The sequence below is a fragment of the Stegostoma tigrinum genome, chromosome 39 (assembly GCF_030684315.1).
Source record: "Stegostoma tigrinum isolate sSteTig4 chromosome 39, sSteTig4.hap1, whole genome shotgun sequence".
NCBI lineage: Eukaryota > Metazoa > Chordata > Chondrichthyes > Orectolobiformes > Stegostomatidae > Stegostoma > Stegostoma tigrinum.
Genome location: NC_081392.1, coordinates 18,612,618 through 18,619,846, shown reverse-complemented (window position 1 = coordinate 18,619,846; position 7,229 = coordinate 18,612,618). Strand labels below are relative to the sequence as shown.

Sequence of the window (7,229 nt, the reverse complement as noted above, 5' to 3'; positions counted from 1 at the left end):
GACGGAAGGGGGGGGACGGAAGGGGGGGGACGGAAGGGGGGGGAGCGGGGGATGGAAGGGGGGGGGAGCGGGGGATGGAAGGGGGGGGAGCGGGGGGTGGAAGGGGGGGAGCGGGGGGTGGAAGGGGGGGAGCGGGGGGATGGAGGGGGGGGATGGAGGGGGGGGAAGGAGGGGGGGGAAGGAGGGGGGGGAAGGAGGGGGGGGAAGGAGGGGGGGGATGGAGGGGGGGGATGGAGGGGGGGGATGGAGGGGGGGGATGGAGGGGGGGGAGCGGGGGATGGAAGGGGGGGGGAGCGGGGGATGGAAGGGGGGGGGAGCGGGGGATGGAAGGGGGGGGAGCGGGGGATGGAGGGGGGGGGGAGCGGGGGATGGAGGGGGGGGGAGCGGGGGATGGAAGGGGGGGAGCGGGGGGTGGAAGGGGGGGAGCGGGGGGTGGAAGGGGGGGAGCGGGGGGATGGAGGGGGGGGATGGAGGGGGGGGATGGAGGGGGGGGGATGGAGGGGGGGGGATGGAGGGGGGGGATGGAGGGGGGGGATGGAGGGGGGGGGATGGAGGGGGGGGATGGAGGGGGGGGATGGAGGGGGGGAGCGGGGGATGGAAGGGGGGGGAGCGGGGGATGGAAGGGGGGGGAGCGGGGGACGGAAGGGGGGGAGCGGGGGGTGGAAGGGGGGGAGCGGGGGGTGGAAGGGGGGGAGCGGGGGGTGGAAGGGGGGGAGCGGGGGGATGGAGGGGGGGGATGGAAGGGGGGGGATGGAAGGGGGGGGATGGAAGTGGGGGGGATGGAAGTGGGGGGGATGGAAGTGGGGGGGATGGAAGTGGGGGGGATGGAAGTGGGGGGGATGGAAGTGGGGGGGATGGAAGTGGGGGGGATGGAAGTGGGGGGGATGGAAGTGGGGGGGATGGAAGTGGGGGGGATGGAAGTGGGGGGGTGGAAGTGGGGGGGATGGAAGTGGGGGGGATGGAAGTGGGGGGGATGGAAGTGGGGGGGATGGAAGTGGGGGGGATGGAAGTGGGGGGGATGGAAGTGGGGGGGATGGAAGTGGGGGGGATGGAAGTGGGGGGGATGGAAGTGGGGGGAGCGGGGGATGGAAGTGGGGGGAGCGGGGGATGGAAGGGGGGGGGAGCGGGGGACGGAAGGGGGGGAGCGGGGGGTGGAAGGGGGGGAGCGGGGGGATGGAAGGGGGGGGGATGGAGGGGGGGGATGGAGGGGGGGGATGGAGGGGGGGGATGGAGGGGGGGGATGGAGGGGGGGGATGGAGGGGGGGGATCGAGGGGGGGGATCGAGGGGGGGGATCGAGGGGGGGGATCGAGGGGGGGGATCGAGGGGGGGGGATGGAAGGGGGGGGGATGGAAGGGGGGGATGGAAGGGGGGGATGGAAGGGGGGGATGGAAGGGGGGGATGGAAGGGGGGGGAGCGGGGGACGGAAGGGGGGGGAGCGGGGGACGGAAGGGGGGGGAGCGGGGGACGGAAGGGGGGGGACGGAAGGGGGGGGAGCGGGGGGATGGAGGGGGGGGAGCGGGGGGACGGGAGGGGGGGGAGCGGGGGGACGGGAGGGGGGGGAGCGGGGGGACGGGAGGGGGGGGAGATGGAGGGGGGGAGATGGAGGGGGGGGAGATGGAGGGGGGGGAGATGGAGGGGGGGGAGATGGAGGGGGGGGAGATGGAGGGGGGGGAGATGGAGGGGGGGGAGATGGAGGGGGGGGAGATGGAGGGGGGGGAGATGGAGGGGGGGGAGATGGAGGGGGGGGAGATGGAGGGGGGGGAGATGGAGGGGGGGAGATGGAGGGGGGGGAGATGGAGGGGGGGGAGATGGAGGGGGGGAGATGGAGGGGGGGGGAGATGGAGGGGGGGGGAGATGGAGGGGGGGGAGATGGAGGGGGGGGAGATGGAGGGGGGGGAGATGGAGGGGGGGAGATGGAGGGGGGGGAGATGGAGGGGGGGGAGATGGAGGGGGGGGAGATGGAGGGGGGGAGATGGAGGGGGGGGAGATGGAGGGGGGGGAGATGGAGGGGGGGGAGATGGAGGGGGGGGAGATGGAGGGGGGGGAGATGGAGGGGGGGGAGATGGAGGGGGGGGAGATGGAGGGGGGGGAGATGGAGGGGGGGGAGATGGAGGGGGGGGAGATGGAGGGGGGGGAGATGGAGGGGGGGAGATGGAGGGGGGGGAGATGGAGGGGGGGGAGATGGAGGGGGGGGGAGATGGAGGGGGGGGAGATGGAGGGGGGGGAGATGGGGGGGGGGAGATGGAGGGGGAGATGGAGGGGTGGAGATGGAGGGGTGGAGATGGAGGGGTGGAGATGGAGGGGGGGAGATGGAGGGGGGGAGATGGAGGGGGGGAGATGGAGGGGGGGAGATGGAGGGGGGGAGATGGAGGGGGGGAGATGGAGGGGGGGAGATGGAGGGGGGGAGATGGAGGGGGGAGATGGAGGGGGGAGATGGAGGGGGGGAGATGGAGGGGGGGAGATGGAGGGGGGGAGATGGAGGGGGGGAGATGGAGGGGGGGAGATGGAGGGGGGAGATGGAGGGGGGGAGATGGAGGGGGGGAGATGGAGGGGGGGAGATGGAGGGGGGGAGATGGAGGGGGGAGATGGAGGGGGGGAGATGGAGGGGGGGAGATGGAGGGGGGGAGATGGAGGGGGGGAGATGGAGGGGGGGAGATGGAGGGGGGGAGATGGAGGGGGGGAGATGGAGGGGGGGAGATGGAAGGGGGGGAGATGGAAGGGGGGAGATGGAAGGGGGGGAGATGGAAGGGGGGGAGATGGAAGGGGGGAGATGGAAGGGGGGGAGATGGAAGGGGGGGGAGATGGAAGGGGGGGGAGATGGAAGGGGGGGAGATGGAAGGGGGGGAGATGGAAGGGGGGGAGATGGAAGGGGGGGAGATGGAAGGGGGGGAGATGGAAGGGGGGGAGATGGAAGGGGGGGAGATGGAAGGGGGGAGATGGAAGGGGGGAGATGGAAGGGGGGAGATGGAAGGGGGGGGATGGAAGGGGGGGGGGATGGAAGGGGGGGAGAGCGGGGGATGGAAGGGGGGGGAGCGGGGGATGGGGGGGGAGCGGGGGATGGAGGGGGGGAATGGAGGGGGGGGATGGAGGGGGGGGATGGAGGGGGGGGGGAGCGGGGGGACGGAAGGGGGGGAGCGGGGGACGGAAGGGGGGGGCGCGGGGACGGAAGGGGGGGGAGCGGGGACGGAAGGGGGGGGAGCGGGGGACGGGAGGGGGGGGAGCGGGGGACGGAAGGGGGGGGAGCGGGGGACGGAAGGGGGGAGCGGGGGACGGAAGGGGGGGGAGCGGGGACGGAACGGGGGGAGCGGGGGACGGAACGGGGGGGGAGCGGGGGACGGAACGGGGGGGAGCGGGGGACGGAAGGGGGGGGAATGGAGGGGGGGGGATGGAGGGGGGGGATGGAGGGGGGGGATGGAGGGGGGGGATGGAGGGGGGGGATGGAGGGGGGGGATGGAAGGGGGGGGGGACGGAAGGGGGGGGGAGCGGGGGACGGAAGGGGGGGGAGCGGGGGACGGAAGGGGGGGGAGCGGGGGACGGAAGGGGGGGGAGCGGGGGACGGAAGGGGGGGGAGCGGGGGACGGAACGGGGGGGGAGCGGGGGACGGAACGGGGGGGGGAGCGGGGGACGGAACGGGGGGGGAGCGGGGGACGGAACGGGGGGGAGCGGGGGACGGAAGGGGGGGGGAGCGGGGGACGGAAGGGGGGGGGAATGGAGGGGGGGGATGGAGGGGGGGGGATGGAAGTGGGGGGGAGGGAAGGGGGGGGGGAGCGGGGGACGGAAGGGGGGGGGGAGCGGGGGACGGAAGGGGGGGGGGAGCGGGGGACGGAAGGGGGGGGGAGCGGGGGGTGGAAGGGGGGGAGCGGGGGGTGGAGGGGGGGAGCGGGGGGTGGAAGGGGGGGGATGGAGGGGGGGGGATGGAGGGGGGGGGATGGAGGGGGGGGATGGAGGGGGGGGGATGGAAGGGGGGGGATGGAGGGGGGGGATGGAAGGGGGGGGATGGAAGGGGGGGGATGGAAGGGGGGGGGATGGAAGGGGGGGGGTTGGAAGGGGGGGGGATGGAAGGGGGGGATGGAAGGGGGGGGATGGAAGGGGGGGGATGGAAGGGGGGGGGATGGAAGGGGGGGGGATGGAAGGGGGGGGATGGAAGGGGGGGGGATGGAAGGGGGGGGGATGGAAGGGGGGGGGATGGAAGGGGGGGGGATGGAAGGGGGGGGGGGATGGAAGGGGGGGGGAGCGGGGGATGGAAGGGGGGGGAGCGGGGGATGGAAGGGGGGGGGAGCGGGGGATGGAAGGGGGGGGGAGCGGGGGATGGAAGGGGGGGGGAGCGGGGGATGGAAGGGGGGGGGAGCGGGGGGATGGAGGGGGGGGGAGCGGGGGAAGGCGCGGGGAATGGAGGGGGGGAATGGAGGGGGGGATGGAGGGGGGGAGATGGAGGGGGGGGAGATGGAGGGGGGGAGATGGAGGGGGGGAGATGGAGGGGGGGAGATGGAGGGGGGGAGATGGAGGGGGGGAGATGGAGGGGGGGAGATGGAGGGGGGAGATGGAGGGGGGGAGATGGAGGGGGGAGATGGAGGGGGGGAGATGGAGGGGGAGATGGAAGGGGGGGGAGATGGAAGGGGGGGAGATGGAAGGGGGGGAGATGGAAGGGGGGGAGATGGAAGGGGGGGAGATGGAAGGGGGGGAGATGAAAGGGGGGGAGATGGAGGGGGGGAGATGGAAGGGGGGGGAGAGGAGGGGGGGAGATGGAAGGGGGGAGATGGAAGGGGGGAGATGGAAGGGGGGGGATGGAAGGGGGGGGGGATGGAAGGGGGGGGGATGGAAGGGGGGGAGAGCGGGGGATGGAAGGGGGGGGAGCGGGGGGATGGAAGGGGGGGAGCGGGGGGATGGAGGGGGGAATGGAGGGGGGGGATGGAGGGGGGGATGGAGGGGGGGGATGGAGGGGGGGGGGGAGCGGGGGGACGGAAGGGGGGGGAGCGGGGGACGGAAGGGGGGGGAGCGGGGGACGGGAAGGGGGGGGGAGCGGGGGACGGAAGGGGGGGAGCGGGGGACGGAGGGGGGGGAGCGGGGGACGGAACGGGGGGGAGCGGGGGACGGAACGGGGGGGAGCGGGGGACGGAACGGGGGGGAGCGGGGGACGGAACGGGGGGGAGCGGGGGACGGAACGGGGGGGAGCGGGGGACGGAACGGGGGGGGGGAATGGAGGGGGGGGATGGAGGGGGGGGATGGAGGGGGGGGGATGGAGGGGGGGGATGGAGGGGGGGGATGGAGGGGGGGGATGGAGGGGGGGATGGAGGGGGGGGATGGAAGGGGGGGGATGGAAGTGGGGGGGAGCGGGGGACGGAAGGGGGGGGAGCGGGGGACGGAAGGGGGGGGAGCGGGGGACGGAGGGGGGGGAGGGGGGGGAGGGGGGGGGAGGGGGGACGGAAGGAGGGGGAGCGGGGGGACGGAAGGGGGGGGAGCGGGGGACGGAAGGGGGGGGAGCGGGGGACGGAACGGGGGGGGAGCGGGGGACGGAACGGGGGGGGAGCGGGGGACGGAAGGGGGGAGCGGGGGGACGGAAGGGGGGGGGAGCGGGGGGACGGAAGGGGGGGGGAAATGGAGGGGGGGGATGGAGGGGGGGGGATGGAAGTGGGGGGGCGGAAGGGGGGGGGAGCGGGGGACGGAAGGGGGGGGGGAGCGGGGGACGGAAGGGGGGGGGAGCGGGGGACGGAAGGGGGGGGGAGCGGGGACGGAAGGGGGGGGGAGCGGGGGGACGGATGGGGGGGGGAGCGGGGGACGGAAGGGGGGAGGGGGGGGGGGGAGGGGGGGGCGGGGGACGGAAGGGGGGGGAGCGGGGGACGGAGGGGGGATCGGGACTGGAGGGGGGAGCGGGGGACGGAGGGGGGGAGCGGGGGGGTGATGGGGGGGGGATGGAGGGGGGGGGATGGAGGGGGGGGATGGAGGGGGGGGATGGAGGGGGGGAGATGGAGGGGGGGGAGATGGAGGGGGGGAGATGGAGGGGGGGAGATGGAGGGGGGAGATGGAGGGGGGGGATGGAAGTGGGGGGGATGGAAGGGGGGGAGAGCGGGGGGAAGGGGGGGGGAGCGGGGGACGGAGGGGGGGGAGCGGGGGGACGGAAGGGGGGGGGAGCGGGGACGGAAGGGGGGGAGCGGGGACGGAAGGGGGGGGAGCGGGGGGACGGAAGGGGGGGGAGCGGGGGACGGAAGGGGGGGGAGCGGGGGACGGAAGGGGGGGAGCGGGGGACGGAAGGGGGGGGAGCGGGGGACGGAAGGGGGGGGAGGGGGGGGATGGAGGGGGGGGGGGATGGAAGGGGGGGGATGGAAGGGGGGGGGGGGATGGAAGGGGGGGGGGATGGAAGGGGGGGGGATGGAAGGGGGGGGGGATGGAAGGGGGGGGGATGGAAGGGGGGGGAGCGGGGGATGGAAGGGGGGGGGAGCGGGGATGGAAGGGGGGGGGAGCGGGGATGGAAGGGGGGGGGAGCGGGGGATGGAAGGGGGGGGGAGCGGGGGATGGAAGGGGTGGGAGCGGGGATGGAGCGGGGAATGGAGGGGGGGAATGGAGGGGGGGGGATGGAGGGGGGGGGGACGGAAGGGGGGGGGGGACGGAAGGGGGGGGGACGGAAGAGGGGGGGACGGAAGAGGGGGGGACGGAAGAGGGGGGGACGGAAGAGGGGGGACGGAAGAGGGGGGGACGGAAGAGGGGGGGACGGAAGAGGGGGGGAAGGAGGGGGGGAGCGGGAAGGAAGGGGGGGGAGCGGGGGACGGAAGGGGGGGGAGCGGGGGACGGAAGGGGGGGAGCGGGGGACCGGAAGGGGGGGAGCGGGGGACGGAAGGGGGGGGGAGCGGGGGACGGAAGGGGGGGAGCGGGGGGATGAGGGGGGGAATGGAGGGGGGGGGATGGAAGTGGGGGGGAGCGGGGGACGGAAGGGGGGGGAGCGGGGGAGGAAGGGGGGGGAGCGGGGGACGGAAGGGGGGGGAGCGGGGGACGGAAGGGGGGGGGAGCGGGGGACGGAAGGGGGGGAGCGGGGGACGAAGGGGGGGGAGCGGGGGACGGAGGGGGGGGAGAGGGGGGACGAAGGGGGGGGAGCGGGGGACGGAAGGGGGGGGAGCGGGGGGACGGAAGGGGGGGGGAGCGGGGGACGGAAGGGGGGGGAATGGAGGGGGGGGATGGAGGGGGGGGATGGAGGGGGGGGATGGAGGGGGGGGGGATGGAAGTGGGGGGGATGGAA

General features: G+C 76.2%; 2 pseudogenes; both read right to left on the bottom strand.

Moving 5' to 3' along the window:
• Positions 1 to 3,716: 3,716 nt before the first annotated feature.
• On the bottom strand, positions 3,717 to 4,689 carry LOC132206627 (uncharacterized; annotated as a pseudogene).
• Positions 4,690 to 5,719: 1,030 nt separating this feature from the next.
• Positions 5,720 to 6,669, bottom strand: LOC132206620 (basic proline-rich protein-like; annotated as a pseudogene).
• Positions 6,670 to 7,229: the final 560 nt, after the last annotated feature.